At 40.8% G+C, this 14,401-nt stretch overlaps 1 long non-coding RNA gene across 6 annotated transcripts in view; it reads right to left on the bottom strand.

The window, feature by feature from the left end:
• The window catches only part of LOC135204760 (uncharacterized), a 270,567-nt gene that overhangs the window by 219,977 nt on the left and 36,189 nt on the right, over window positions 1-14,401 (bottom strand). The window contains exon 4 of one of the 6 annotated variants that reach the window (XR_010312339.1): window positions 1,061-1,242. The exons of the other annotated variants lie outside the window; for them this stretch is intronic. This is a non-coding gene — a long non-coding RNA (uncharacterized LOC135204760). The remainder of the gene's footprint in view (window positions 1-1,060; window positions 1,243-14,401) is intronic. 6 annotated transcript variants of the gene reach the window in all.

The following is a 14,401-nucleotide window of genomic DNA, read 5'->3' as shown; positions in this document are numbered from 1 at the left end:
TATTATAATTAGCCTATAAGTTGGAAAAAATGTCATTTTTCACACGTCTGTTTTATGGTTAAATTTCACAAACCTCTATTTTACAATCTACAGGAAACTGATCTGTATAGTAAGTAAAGGTATATAAATCTACATAAAAGAATCTTCTAAGAAAAGGTGAGAAGGTTAGCTGAGATGCACTTTGTCAAATTTCATGTTAGAGTTGGAAGACAGTTATCTCTTGGCTTTAGCCTAAGGATTAAGGGCTTATTCAGAAACTTAAAAGTGCCTACTATGTACCTTTGCCATAAAAATGACCATACAACTCCTTATCATCACAGTGCTATGACATGAAATGAAGTTGAAACTTCAATATCAATATGACCATAATGCAAATTGTTCAACATGCTTCAGATACCAGCATTCTTAGCAAGTTCACCGATCAGGATGTTTGGAATCAGTGCAACAAGATAATAATTTTTTAAGTGTCACTTGAGACCAAGGAGGCTGATAAGAGCAGAGGGAAGAACTACAGAAAGTTAAAAGTTAAGTATATCTTAGTTTAACCAGACCACTGAGCTGATTAACAGCTAGGAACCAATCAAAACCACATCATATCGAGAAATGAATTTCTAATCAACAGAAATAAGTTTCTCTGATTCCACATTGGCAGATCGGGAAAGCAAACTTCAGACTATCGAGTCAGTAGGCGAGCACGTTAACCACTTGTCCAACGAGAAACTGCAACAGAAAGCAACATGGAAGATTGCATCACAGGCTTATGAGACAATACTTTAGTTTAGTTGATTAAGAAATTTTCTCATTTCAACAGTTGAGAAGTCATACAGTACCATGTAATGCAGATGGATTTCCAGGCTAAGAGAGCAATTGTGACACAGCACTGTAGGTTCAGTGTTGGATGCAGTGTCAGAGATGAGCATAATTTGGTAAAAAGAAACATTTTAGAATGAAAAGTGGCTCCATTGAAATAGGCCACCACCTAGGAAACTTACTATTAGAGTTTATACCTCATCATCTATCTCACATTATTCTCTTAGTCTAGAAAACCGTTAGCCTCTACCTTTATAACTCCTACAGCTAGAAAAGTAAGATGCTGCATCTCGTTTCTTGTGGCTCATCTCTGAGCTTGAGGATGAGTGGTGATCCTGAGCCCTTGGGGACTGATGATTTGAAGAGCCAAGGACCTTGAGAACCTTCTGTTGATCCAAACTTCTTGTTGCCGTAGCCTGAGTCTTCAAGCATCTGGAAGGTAAAAGACAAGTTGAAGTGTTTTGTTCCATTTCCAAATGTTTTCATTAAAGGTCAAGTTGTGATACAGAAAGATAGGAAACATTATTGTAGTAAGAATATCCTTTGGCTGTAAAGCTAGTATGAGTAATATTGGGGTTATGTAACTTACTCATGGCTGAGTAACAAACATATCAAGAACTATGAGAGTCAGTGTCAAGACCACTAGGGAGTTTAGATCATTCAGCACGGGTTCAATCAGAACGATACTTAATAACTGCTTCTTCTTCTTTACTTTCAATGCTGACAAATTCTGCCTCCCAGTGATCAAAATAATATTTATTATCAAGTTCATCAAGCTTCACATATAAGAGAGCTCTCCTTAACCCTATTTCTGAAAGAGAAATTCAAGAAATGCATCTATAACTTTTGTGGAACTCCAAAGCCAATTGTCCTCTGTGACTAATAGATACAATGATGCAAATTTTATATACATACATACATACATACATACATACATACATATATATATATATATATATATATATATATATATATATATATATATATATATACACGTATATATATATATATATATATACAGTGGACCCCCATATTCGTGTTCTTCAGATTCGCGGACTCACACATTCGCGGATTTCTCTCGGGAACGTTTCCCCTTATCAATTTCATCATAAAATGCACTTTTTGTCATAACAAAACTAGTTTAAAAAAATCCAAGTATGAAAATTTTTAGTGGGTTTTTCTTGAGTTTTAACTAACAAAATAGGCTGTTATTAGCGTTTTTATAGGGGGCTCCAAACATTCGCGGGTTCTAACTATTCAGAGGGGGGGTCTTGGTACACATAATCCCATGAATACTTGGGAAACCACTGTATATATATATATATAAATATATATATATATATATATATACTATATATATATATATATATATATATATATATATATATATATATATATAATACTACGCAGGGGAACTGCGATGCCAATAATTTAAGTGAAGGAAGATGTGATGAAGAAAAAATACAATGCTACATTGGCTTTTTTTCAATAGTTCCAGATACTGTTCAGCTGAATTCATACATTTCTGTTAAGAACAATGCAGTTATATACTGTACAAATATATAATAAATAATGATACTTTTAATATACTTAAATTGAAAGAATATATTGTAAAATGGAAGGAAAACAAGGTGATGTAGTTAATTGTAATAAAAGCAATATATACATTATATGTATATAAATTTTTTGCAGGACTTCAGGAGGGGGCAAGTGCCCCCTCTTTCCCCCTATGTGTGGGCGCCCATGCACATCATAGAAATGAATGAAGTGTGGTAAGCCATGAGTTTGCTGTCCTCATTTGTGTTAAAGGTTATGAATTGCTGACAAAATTACCCTGAGTGGAAAAAATGAAAAGTGTAAGAGTTCAGCTCCTCCATGAGTTCTTAAAATTTTCTAATAAAAACAGTTTTAGTTTATGAGCTCTTCAAACTGATGCTGATATTGTTTCAGGGATGACTCTATGAAATAGGTACAATTCATCAGTGAAGATCTTACTGTAGCAATCAGCAGCACCATCATTGACAGACTTAGATTTGTCAATGATCTTCAATTGCCTGACTCCACAATAGGCCTTAGTATTGCTTGGACTGATTTATGGGTTTTAGGCATAATGCCAAGTACTGGGGCAACTAAGGCCAGTCAGCACTGAAACGGCGCCCCCCTCTGCACTCATATGTTCAAATTTTCTTTTGCGCACCTATCCTGTACACACAGTACTGTAACTCGTTTGTAAGCACTGCAATGTCATTCTGGTAGTTATCAACTTAAAATACCAGTTCCTAACATCACTGATATCAGCTATCAGTCTCTGTATTGCTAAATTAAGTTCATTGTCAACATCAATTCTTATAATTAGTCTATCACTCGTCATCATCCTCATCCATCCACAATGATCTTTAGAATCTCTTGATCACTGATCTATATATCTCAGTGAGCTCCTTAACCCCAAGAACTTCACACTTAGGACTTCTTTGTCTTGGCTGTTTCTCTCTAGGAGGACTAGTTGTCCTAATGGTTTGGAAATTGTTAAAATTTATTTTGATCTTCTGGAGCCTCTCTCTCTCTCTCTCTCTCTCTCTCTCTCTCTCTCTCTCTCTCTCTCTCTCTCTCTCTCTCTCTCTCTCTCTCTCTCTCTCTCAATTGTGACAAGTAGACAAACAATCATTTTCAGTCTACAGGCAATTCCCCAGTTATCGGCGGACTCGGTTAAGGGTGATCCGGTTTTGTGGGGTTTCTCTAGCACCATAAAATAAGAGGATTTATGGTGCCATAAAGTGCCGATAAGAGCATTACAGCGCCATAACATCCCTAAAAGAGGTGCCATTCACCGAAGCTTGGCGCCATAATTCACCTAGATTTGGTTAATGGCAGTTTTTGGTTGTCGGCACCCTGGGGAATAGGCAATGAGGATGACACAATGAATAGTACAGTGGACTCCTCGTATTCGGGTTCTCCTGATTCACGGACTCGCACGTTCGCAGATTTCTCTCTAGAACATTTCCCCCCATTTATCTGCAGAAAACTTGACTATTCAAAGTATTTTTCTATGAGAAATATCCACAAATTCATGCTTTTTTTTTCTTATCAATTTCATCATAAAATAACAAATTTTTAACCAATTTGTATTTTTCATAACTAACAAACCTGAGGTCTTAACATTAAGATAAATACTTAGCGGCAGCTGGAAACCAGTAGTTTAAAATAATTGTGTAAGCAAGGGGCTATTGGCATCTGTGCTTGGTCACGAGACATGTGGAGCCACCCACATACCCCTCTTTAACTCGTGACCCCATTAGTTATTCTTCCAACCCAGGTTAGTTGATAACGGGGTGGTTAGAGGTGGGCCTTTGTATGTTAAGACCTCAGGTTTGTTAGTTAGGAAAAATAGAAATTGGTTAAAAATTTGTCATTTGTTCATATACGAAACAAACCTTTGGTCTTAACATTACTTACTTTTGGTGGGAGGTAAGTACTATTAACCAACTGGGAGTTTGCCACCTTGATCAGTTTTCTGAATACCAGTATTCTACAAAACAACTGACCAGTATTTCAGAATCTAAGATATACTATATGAATATCACAGAGTCAGACTTCTGGATTTCTACACAATGTCATAGTTCATTGCGTCCGAGGAAGATAAGCACATCTGCTCTTCTAACAAACCAATTCATCCACTTATGTAGGTTTGTTGTCATTCCTCTCCCCCTTGCTAAAGAGAGGAATGTCCTCCTACTGATAGGTATCTTACACTGATAATAACCCTAATGGCTGCTTCACTCACCTGTATCTTGTCCGTTCCAGCTTATGATGGTACTCTCTTCTTACTACCCGAAGTAAAGAAGGAGAAAGAAATTTGAAAAGGAAAGAGGCCAGTTATCTCCTCCATTTCACATTCATACCATCATCTTAGACAAGATACCAACTGACCTGCCAGGGGTGCTGGATGAGTTACACAATATGTTGAGCAGCCACCAAAGGACCCAAGGAAATTGTGTCCAATGACCTCTGGGCAATCTTCGTCATATACAGGAAATTAAAAGTGGTTTGTCATAACAATGAACCAACGCTCAAATTTCCATGAACAGACAGACACCTTCTTAACATTGCTCAATTTGAGCTCATCTTTCTAAACGTCATAGGTTTTCGCCTTCCCCCCGACATTAGACTCTTGTTTTTGTTACATAAGGCCCTTCTTGCATTTCTTTCCTGACTCGACCTGCCTCAACGAAAAGTCTTCGTCAAGCAACACGTCGAAGAAGTACAAGGTCCTAACAGAACATTTTTATCACACGTCCAATGAACTGTGGGCAACATTCCTTATGTAGAACATGAAAAAATTCGATAGTCACAAACCAACCGTCACGATAATTTTAACAGATATGTTCTTAATTGCCAGAGAGCACATATTCCTCTGATGACCTTCCCTTCTGTATGACCCAATTGGTACAACTTGACAACAAGGAATAGGCTTGTATTCATTTATGTCTACCACATTTATGTTCTAGGTGACATAGTTCTTTCAATAACTACAGAGTACTTTGACAAGTCAAAGCTGGCCCTCCTGAAGGTCTCTTACACAAACTCACGCCGTACTGAGCATGACTAAAAAGCGTATCTGTCATCATGACCGGTGCTGCATTGACTCATTATCCCAGATTCTGGGGCAAATTGGAAACTGTTGTTCCCAACTACTTTTGAATCTACGTCAAAAACCTGGTAATTGAGTACTCCCACTCTACCAAGGTCAGAGGAAGACAACAATCCACGGTCAGTTGCCTGTAACGTGACTGATGCATGGGCCTGGTGGTAATCCAGCGAGTCTACTCTGATACAGAGTATGTTTTCACTTATCAGATCGGAGTTTCTTATGTGCCCCAGCCAGTTCAATGCTCCTGAGTCATCTGAGGATTACTCAGTGTGAAGTGATGTTCACATACCCAATCACCAGTCCAATGTGTATCACCATACAGATAATTACAGAGAGACTTCCCTCTGTTCTGACAACCGCTCCACAAGATCACTGTCTACTGACAGAATGCCTTTAATGGACAGAAACCTCCTCTATACAGGCAGTCATGGCTAAAGGGTCCTTCTGTATATGTGAGCCGAAGAACTTTGGAGTGGTGTTACATCTGATCTGATGCTTTACACCCAAAATCTTAAAATTGTTAGTTTGAAAAGGGATACTGGGCAAACTCCAGATCTGAGATATTAATTCTACCTATTGGTGGTGCCTCTTCCCCACACGAACCTGGTAGCGATGATTGTACTAAGATAAGCTTTATCAGTCACTCATTTTGGGTCCTCCTCAATTACTGGAATCCCTTCTTCCGCTCAGGACATGGAAGAACAGGTAGAACGGAGAGTTTGCGTAACCTCCATGTAGTTCCCAGTATCCCAAATGGAATCCTCAGACTGCTCGAAGGGCGAGACCCCTGAGAGAGCTCTTACGTGGTTCTTCAATTACACGAATTCCTCTCTGGACGAGTGGTTTTCGCGCTCAACTTCCAATCCGGTGGTCCGAGGTCCAATTCCCGGCTCGGCCCACGTGGAATCAGAGGAATTTAGTTCTGGTGATAGAAATTAATTTCTCGATATAGTGCAGTTCGGATCCCACAATAAGCTGCTAGTCCCATTGCTAGGTGACCAATTGGTTCCTAGCCATGTAAAAATATCCAATCCTTCAGGCCAGCCCCAGGAGAGCTGGTAATCAGCTGTGTTCTAGTAAAAACTAAGATAAACTTAACTTTTTCAATTATATGGACGATATCATAGGAACACCCAAGGGAATGCCTATGATAATATATTCTACTCAGACACGTCCTAATTATCCTCCTGTCCAAGGAATTTACCTGTTAACAGGACAGGGCTCATTCTTCATAAGGAATGTTACTTTCCAACCACGAAAAACCCTATGCGGTGATGTTACAATATACGGACATATGTTCAATATGTTACCTTCCAAAGAGAAATCCTATATGCCAGAAACCACCATGGCGCTATGCTCGAGTAACCTAGCCCAGAATTGTACCCAATGTCACTTCACCCAACCTCACTTTTGAAGAATGGGAAACTCTCCACCTTCCCCTTCCAGATATGATGAGGTTCTAATGACTTGCTTTAGCCAACTGAAGCTCAAACCGTCTATGTTAGCTTCATGACTTCAATATAGAAACTAGGCAAGGTTGGAAAAGACCCTTTTGAAGATGCTAGGTTATAATCTAACCAACAACCACTTGAACTACGCTAAGTAGGTACTGTCAATTAAGAACTGATTAACTTATTTCAAGTTGGCAAGACCAGGTTCACACTGGCTTGGTTAGGTTAGGGTAGGTTAACTCTTCCACCAATTAGGCTAGGCTAAGTCCATCAGAGAAGTACTCTAACTAGTCTAGGCTAGTATAGACTAGCTTAATCTAGAAACCAAATGACTTAGGTTAGGGTAAAGTCGTCCAAGAAAGTTCGGACTATACATGCTAGGCTACAACCACCACCTGCTAGGCTGAGGTGGAAAAAGTGTTCCAAATGAGTAGCCTAGGCACTAGTCTGTGCTCGGCTATACTTATAACCTTTCTACTCAGACCAAGCTAAGATAGTAAAGGCATATTCACGTAGCCAGGCCATGCTAAGTCATCAACTCATTGTTAGGTTAAGATGACATGTATGCCGGAACCATTTAACGCATGAGTTAGGCTAAGTTAACTAAGAACTGTACCACTCAGATTAAGCTAAGATGGTAAATACAGGTTCGAAAGCCAAGACCGCCACCATCAGCTAGGCTAAGCTGGCGCATGTATGCCCAAACTAGTTAGTTCGGACAGTCTAAGCTAAGAACTACTACTCAGATTAACTAAAATAGTAGTGGTAAACTCGGACTGGCTGGGATAGGCTACAAATTTAACCACTTGTTAGACTGAAAGGTATGACTCAATTAGCTGGGCTATTGCCTCTTAGGTTACAAGTGCACTAATTAGGCTTGTCTACCTTAAGTGGTGAAAGAAAGAAGTTCCACCTCCTCCTTTCGACTTAAAGTTTTCTTCATGGCCTATCTTTACCTACTTGTGTAAGAGTCGAAGCGTTTGGTCAATATTCTTATAGGAACAAACCAGATTATACCAATAAATATATAAAACAAGGGAATTCTTCTTACCTGTAAAGGTTTGAAGTTTTCTGGGGTCAACCCAAAGTCTGTTAATTCCCACCATGCAGGCTGTAGTATTCGATTACTAAGAGGAATACATAGACTTGTTGTGATGGGTGCCGTTGGTTGACAGCAGGTGAATGTGGCTGATGCACCTTCACTTCTCTTAGCACGTAAATGAGAGGGTGACACATCTCAATAACTACCTACTTCGTGGACCCTACGACCGTCCAGCATTATGTACGTGCATTGTAAAACTACGCTGTTCACGTTCTCAAGATTAATCCAGCAGTTGCCAATTGGTTTGTGTTTACCTTCCAACTTAGGATAAAACTTACACAAAACCATGGAAATAAATGATTTTAGCATTTCTATATGCAATTTATATTCAAATATGAGAGCAATTTTATCATTATTGCATTACTATGACATCTAGAATTCATGGAAATAGTTTGTAAAGGCATTGGCGTATGTATCAAGTTCGTCTAAATTGGCAACACTGCGCTCTTACGAACGATTCCTACGCCCATCACTGTTTACACAGTTGCCTCCTACGTCCGTCTAAATTGGCAACACTGCGCTCTTACGAGCAATTCCTACACCCGTCAGTTTACACAGTTGCCTCCTACGACCGTCCTGATCCTTCTGGCCGTTGTATTCTCTGTGACAATCATATTATTTACCGTCATATTCCTACCGTCATTTCCTCACGGGCTTCATAGTACTCATGTCTATTATAGCTTTCATGGTCGTCCTGCTTCCAAAGCCCTTCATAGCTCTCATGGGCGTCATGGTTCTACACCTGTCATAGCTCCATGGCCGACATGGTTATCACAACCTAAGCTATCACTGGACTGTTGACAACCTAAACGGCAACCGTCTAAGTTGACTGAGCTAAACTACTGCTTAAGCTTTCTTATTCAAAATTTAACTGGTGCACACATCGGCATTGCTGCTTATTCTACGAGAAAAATGATATTGTTATGATACAATAAAGTTTTATACATACTTACCTGGCAGATATAAACTTAGCTTTAGACTCCGTCGTCCCGACAGAAATTCAAATTTCGCAGCACACGCTACAGGTAGGTCAGGTGATCTACCGCCCTGCTGCTGGGTGGCAGGAATAGGAACCATTCCCGTTTTCTAATCAGATTTTCTCTCTTCCACCTGTCTCCTGCGGGGAAGCTGGGTGGGCCATTTATCGTATATATCTGCCAGGTAAGTATGTATAAAACTTTATTGTATCATAACAATATCATTTTTATACATTCAACTTCCCTGTCAGATATATACTTAGCTGATTGGCACCAACTGGTGGTGGGTAAGAGACAGCTATTTACTGAATAGACAGGTAAACAACATACGTTGTAGGTAATAAATAAAACCTTGGTTCCTACTTGTTTAGGGGGAAGACTTCAAGGCTACTGCCTAGGAGTCTGCTTCGCCTCAAGAGCCTCAGCGAGGATATGACCTATGGCTAAGAGTTCTTGTGGGTCTGTCGATGGGGTCTTATCCACTTACTCAACAGATCCTGATGGCATTTGTCAATGGGGTCTTATCCACTTACATGACAACACACCTTGCCTAGTGGCATAATTAAGGAGCACAACACCGATCCCGATCACCTGATCCTAACACGAGGGTTAGTACTTAAACTGAAAAGAGTTATCCCCAAACTCCTTTCAAAAAAACCCTAAAAACTCGATGTTAAATCAAATTTAACTCACTAGTTAAGGATCAGTATCGGTTCCCTATCCCAGCAACATATCCGCAGACACGTACAAACCAAGAGAGAAGGATCTCTCGCAGGTTATCTTGACATCCTTCGGTAATGGGAAGTCAACACAGAGTTGCATCTCCCGTATGTGACAGCTAACATGTCCTTTATTGACATATTGTTATGGAAAGAACAAGATTTTGCAAAAGTTCGCACTTCATGTGCTTTTAATTCTCAGCTGTTTGAAAGAATCATCAAGGCACTTATCAAGTGCTTTTAGAGATCACAAATGTCTCAAAGAAGGCCAGGGCGTTCTTTGATATGGATCTCTTCTGGATGAAGCCTGGCGCCTGGCTGGTGCTTCGCGCCTGGCTGGCGCTTTGTGCCTGGATGGCGACTTGTGCCTAGCTGGCGCCTCGCGCCTGGCTGAAGCATCACTCTTGGCTGGCGCCTGGCACTTGTCTGGCGCCTGGCGCTTGGCTCTTGGCTGGCGCTTCTGGCACTTCTGGTGCCTGGTGCCTGGCTGGCGCCCGGCACCTGGCTGGCACTTCTGGAGCCTCGCGCCTAGCTGGCTCCTCCCCACTTGCTGGAGCTTCGAGCTTGGCTGGAGTCTTGAGGCTGGCTGGCGATGTCCACTTCGGACACTCACCTGTCCGATCTGTTCGCCTCTTGCGCATTTGCGCCAGGTTGGAGGCCCGCTCCTTCTCCGCATCAGACAATAAACGCGCTCATCCGAGCTGTCTGCCTCTGGCGTTTTTCGCCCTGTTTGGCAATTGGCGCCTGGCTGGTGCTTCGTTGCCCGAGGATCCTGAACAAACCACAATAGTTTGTCAGGAGACTGGAGAAGGGTGGAAGGAACTCTTCTACCTGGATCCTCTGGCCTAGGACGAGGGGAGGTGCTTGTAGCCAGTTACATCCAGTAGACGATAGGATATCTTAACAGGACGAGAGAGGAGAGTCTTCCTCCGAGGAGGATCCTTCGTGAGTACTTCCGTTGCTAACGAGATCTATTCCTGCATGTTGAGGAGGTTTCTCGTTGCAGAATCTTCCCTCTCCTTGCCCGAAGGAGGGGAAGGAGCCTGGAAGTCAAAGAAGACTCTGAGCCGAAAGTGGGCGAACCCAGGGCTTTCTTGGCTCTTATCGTGTCCCTCTGATTACCTTCTGGGAAGCGCTTAGAGCCCTCATCACACCCCAAAGACTCTGTAGGCAAACGTTAAGCCATTTCTTCTGCTGAAGATAAAACTTACGTACCATGCCTGGGCAAAAAGACCCTTCTATCTCTTTCCTTATCAGTTGGGAAAGTCCCTTGACTTCAAAGCTCTGAGCCAGGATTAGAAGGGTTTTAGTTCTTTGCCAGACATACTATGCTGGCAAGAACCAATCGCCGAGTCTCCATTGAATCTGATGCGAGATTCCAATACACAAAATTCACTTGTCCTCTTGGGAGTTGGTAAGGTCAAGAGCAAAAAATGAATTCCCTCATAAAATTTCTAAAAGAAGCTTGATGAGGAGAGGTTCCAACTTGTCGGAACATGGAATCTGCGGGCCACGAACAGATCCCAACTCGAAGTACATGATATCCTACTCTTGGTCGTATTGAGGTATCGTATAAGATCCCGAAGATCTTAGCCCTCTGCTATCTCTAAGTCCCTTTGTAGAGACAGAGTATAGCCTGTTACTGTATACTTTGATAGCAGATAAATACAAAGGTGATTCTTCTCTCAGAAAGGGAAGAAAACTGCCATGAGGATCACAGAGGTATCGGAAGAGGACAGTTTCCTCATTCAACCCAGCACAATCTGCAGCACTTCTTTGTCTTGGCCATGACACTTGTCATCCACCTTGAAAAATCCTCTCATTCATGTCAACTTCTCGTCAGTCTGCACCCAGACAGACTCAGAGTGGAGAGGTTCTTGAGGTCCCTTTCTAAGTGAGGCTGATAGAGTAGACCGACTCTCTTGGGAAAGCCTTTAGAAAGTGCTGTAAGAAGGACGTGACCTCTGTGAATCCAGCCTCTCGAAGGCCAAAATGGGGCAAAAAGCATCATCCTCTCTACCTCTGACGCCAGTAATTATCTTAATACATCTGTTAAGAATTTATATATAGGGGAAAAAAGACTAATGTTTATTCCCCTTTCAAACTAAAGGATGGCGTATATTGCTACCGCTCTTGGATCGAGAATAAGGAAGCAGTCTAGAGGAAGCCTCTTCGTCTTCAACATTGCGAAGAGATCTATGAAGAAGACGTCTCGCAGGTTTCCACAACTCTATTTCCAACTAAGATTAGACAGACGTCAATAGTTATATTGTCGATCGAGAAGGTTCTCACGGACGTGCAACCTCGTGCAGCAAACCTCTTAAGGATCGTTACGTTCTGTGTCTGTGTTCCAAACAGGTTCTCTCTTGTTAACGTGAACAGGGGCGAAAAAAAGAGATTCTCGATGCTCCTTGAGATATGAGAGAGCTGTGGAATTGGCCTAATTGATTTAAAAAATCATTTCGTCCCTCCTTGGGATCGAACCCCCATCCAGTTAGACGGGGAACTAGATGGGGAACTGGATGCTGTCAAAGAGGCTACTGAACCCTTCGGTTAACAACTCGCTATATCGAGAAATTATCAAGTCCACTAAATTGCTTGCAATTCTTTAGACTATGTGCCAGAACATCTGTACCTCTGTCATGGTACCCGGCGCCATCTTATATGTTATTTCCGTTTCTTGGTAGGAAAAACTTATAGGCGTAATATAGTCCATTCAGGGAAACAAACTTCTGTCATGAAGAAAATGGTTCCCATCAGACTCATCCATCTTCTCACTGAGCATGCTCCGTTCTCTATTAAGGCTATGCTTTCGTAAGCATGAGAGTATTATAATATCTATAATTCTGTTACATTGCGGTAAACAGCATTGAAAGATTGCAAGAAATCTTTCTATTGAAAGCTTCTTAGCAAAACGCAGACAATGTTATTCATGTTTGCCTACAAATCCCCTCAATTCGAGGCTAAGTCCGTGATTGTAGGGGAGAGATGCAGTTAGCCAGTCAATCCCGTAGGAGAGAGAGATGTAACCAACCGCTCATGACCGAGAACTGGATGGTACTGTGTTGGCCTACAGTGACAGCAGTCTTCGTTCGCTGTCTCGCCGTATTCTTCCTGAGTTGCCAGCTACTCCATTCAATGAAGGAATATGATAAAATTATCATCGAGCCTAAGGAAGTTCTCAATAATGCATATTTAAGCGAAACAACCTTCGTTAAATACAGAAGCTGAGTCAGTGTTGTCGTTACAAACCCTTTAAGTGTAGTCCTTACCTAGGAAACTCCTGGAAGGATACAGGGAATTCAGTTGCCAACCATAGAGGTAACTACGGTATGCGCATATGACTTGACCATGCAATAGTCTTATACACCAAATTCTCTACTACATTCTTTCCTCGCCGAGGCAGAGAGAGAATGGAAAATTTACTATCTTCGTTCTTTTCGTCAATAGAACGAATTAGTATTAGCAGAAGGAGATCCCAAGTGAGAACCGAGGACCGAAGAGAATCTCTCAAGCTTCCTATTCTCTTGGACATAAGACTTAAAGGACGTATTCTACGCGTCTATTACCTGGAAGAGCCTCTAATCAATGAATGAGAGCTCCTCCGAATCTTGTCCAAGAGAGCTTATATGCTTACGCAATAAGATGTATCGAGATCTTTGTCAATGAGAACTAACCCATTAAGATACCAAGAGTATACATTTTTTTTTTTTTGTCAATTACAGTAGTACCTCGAGATGCGAAAGGCTCTACTTACGAAAAACTTGAGATACGAAAGCCGAGGCGAAAAATTTTACTGCTCTACAAACGAAAAGTTTTCAAGATACGAAAGGTTGTTGCTGTAAAGTCCCGAGATTCGCCTGGACCACCGAGAACAATTTTAAAACTCCCGCGCCGCCAACTGAGTAAACTCGCCACCATCCTCCCGCTCTCCCATTGGTTCCTGATGCTAGTCACCCCATAAGGTCCTGCTCTCCTATTGGTCAGCATCTACCCCTTGTGCTTTAAGTATTCTATTGGTAAAAGGATGCTGTAAATTGAAAAACTTATTCATGCAATACATTTAATAAAAAAAAACATTAGGTAAAGATAGAATAAAGAATAGAAATGAATGGTTATTACATATACTGTTTGGTAGTTTCAGTAGTTGAAGAGAGATAATGAAAATTTATGGCTTACTGTGTAAAGTGATTGCTTGTCGATTGTTCGATACTCGTAAGTGCTGGATGTAAACAGACGTTTGGAAGCTTTTTTTTGTTTGTTTATTATAGTTAATGGTTACTTAATAATTATTTGAAATGAGTACATGCAATACATACATTTAATTAAAAAAATTGTGAATTAGATATCATAAACTATAAAATAAATCAGACTGCCAACAAATACGTATTTTTTAGAATTCTTCTTCTGTTTTATTATTACGTTACATATACGTATGTTTCATTATAGCTGTCAGTAACTCTGTATCTCCATTAGGTAAAGATAGAATAAAGAATAGAAATGAATGGTTATTATACTGTTTGGTAGTTTCATTAGTTGAAGAGAGATACTAATGACAATTTATGGCTTACTGTGTGCTAGGAAAAGTGATTGCTTGGCGCTCGTTCGATACTCGTAGACGGGTAAGAGCTGAATGTAAACAATTGATTGGAAGGTTTGTTTTTTGTTTGTTTGTCTATTATAGTTAATGATTA

This window comes from Macrobrachium nipponense, chromosome 47 (genome assembly GCF_015104395.2).
Source record: "Macrobrachium nipponense isolate FS-2020 chromosome 47, ASM1510439v2, whole genome shotgun sequence".
NCBI classification, from domain to species: Eukaryota; Metazoa; Arthropoda; class Malacostraca; order Decapoda; family Palaemonidae; genus Macrobrachium; species Macrobrachium nipponense.
Note: the sequence above shows the minus strand (reverse complement) of the source record. Positions and strands in the feature narration are given on the sequence as shown.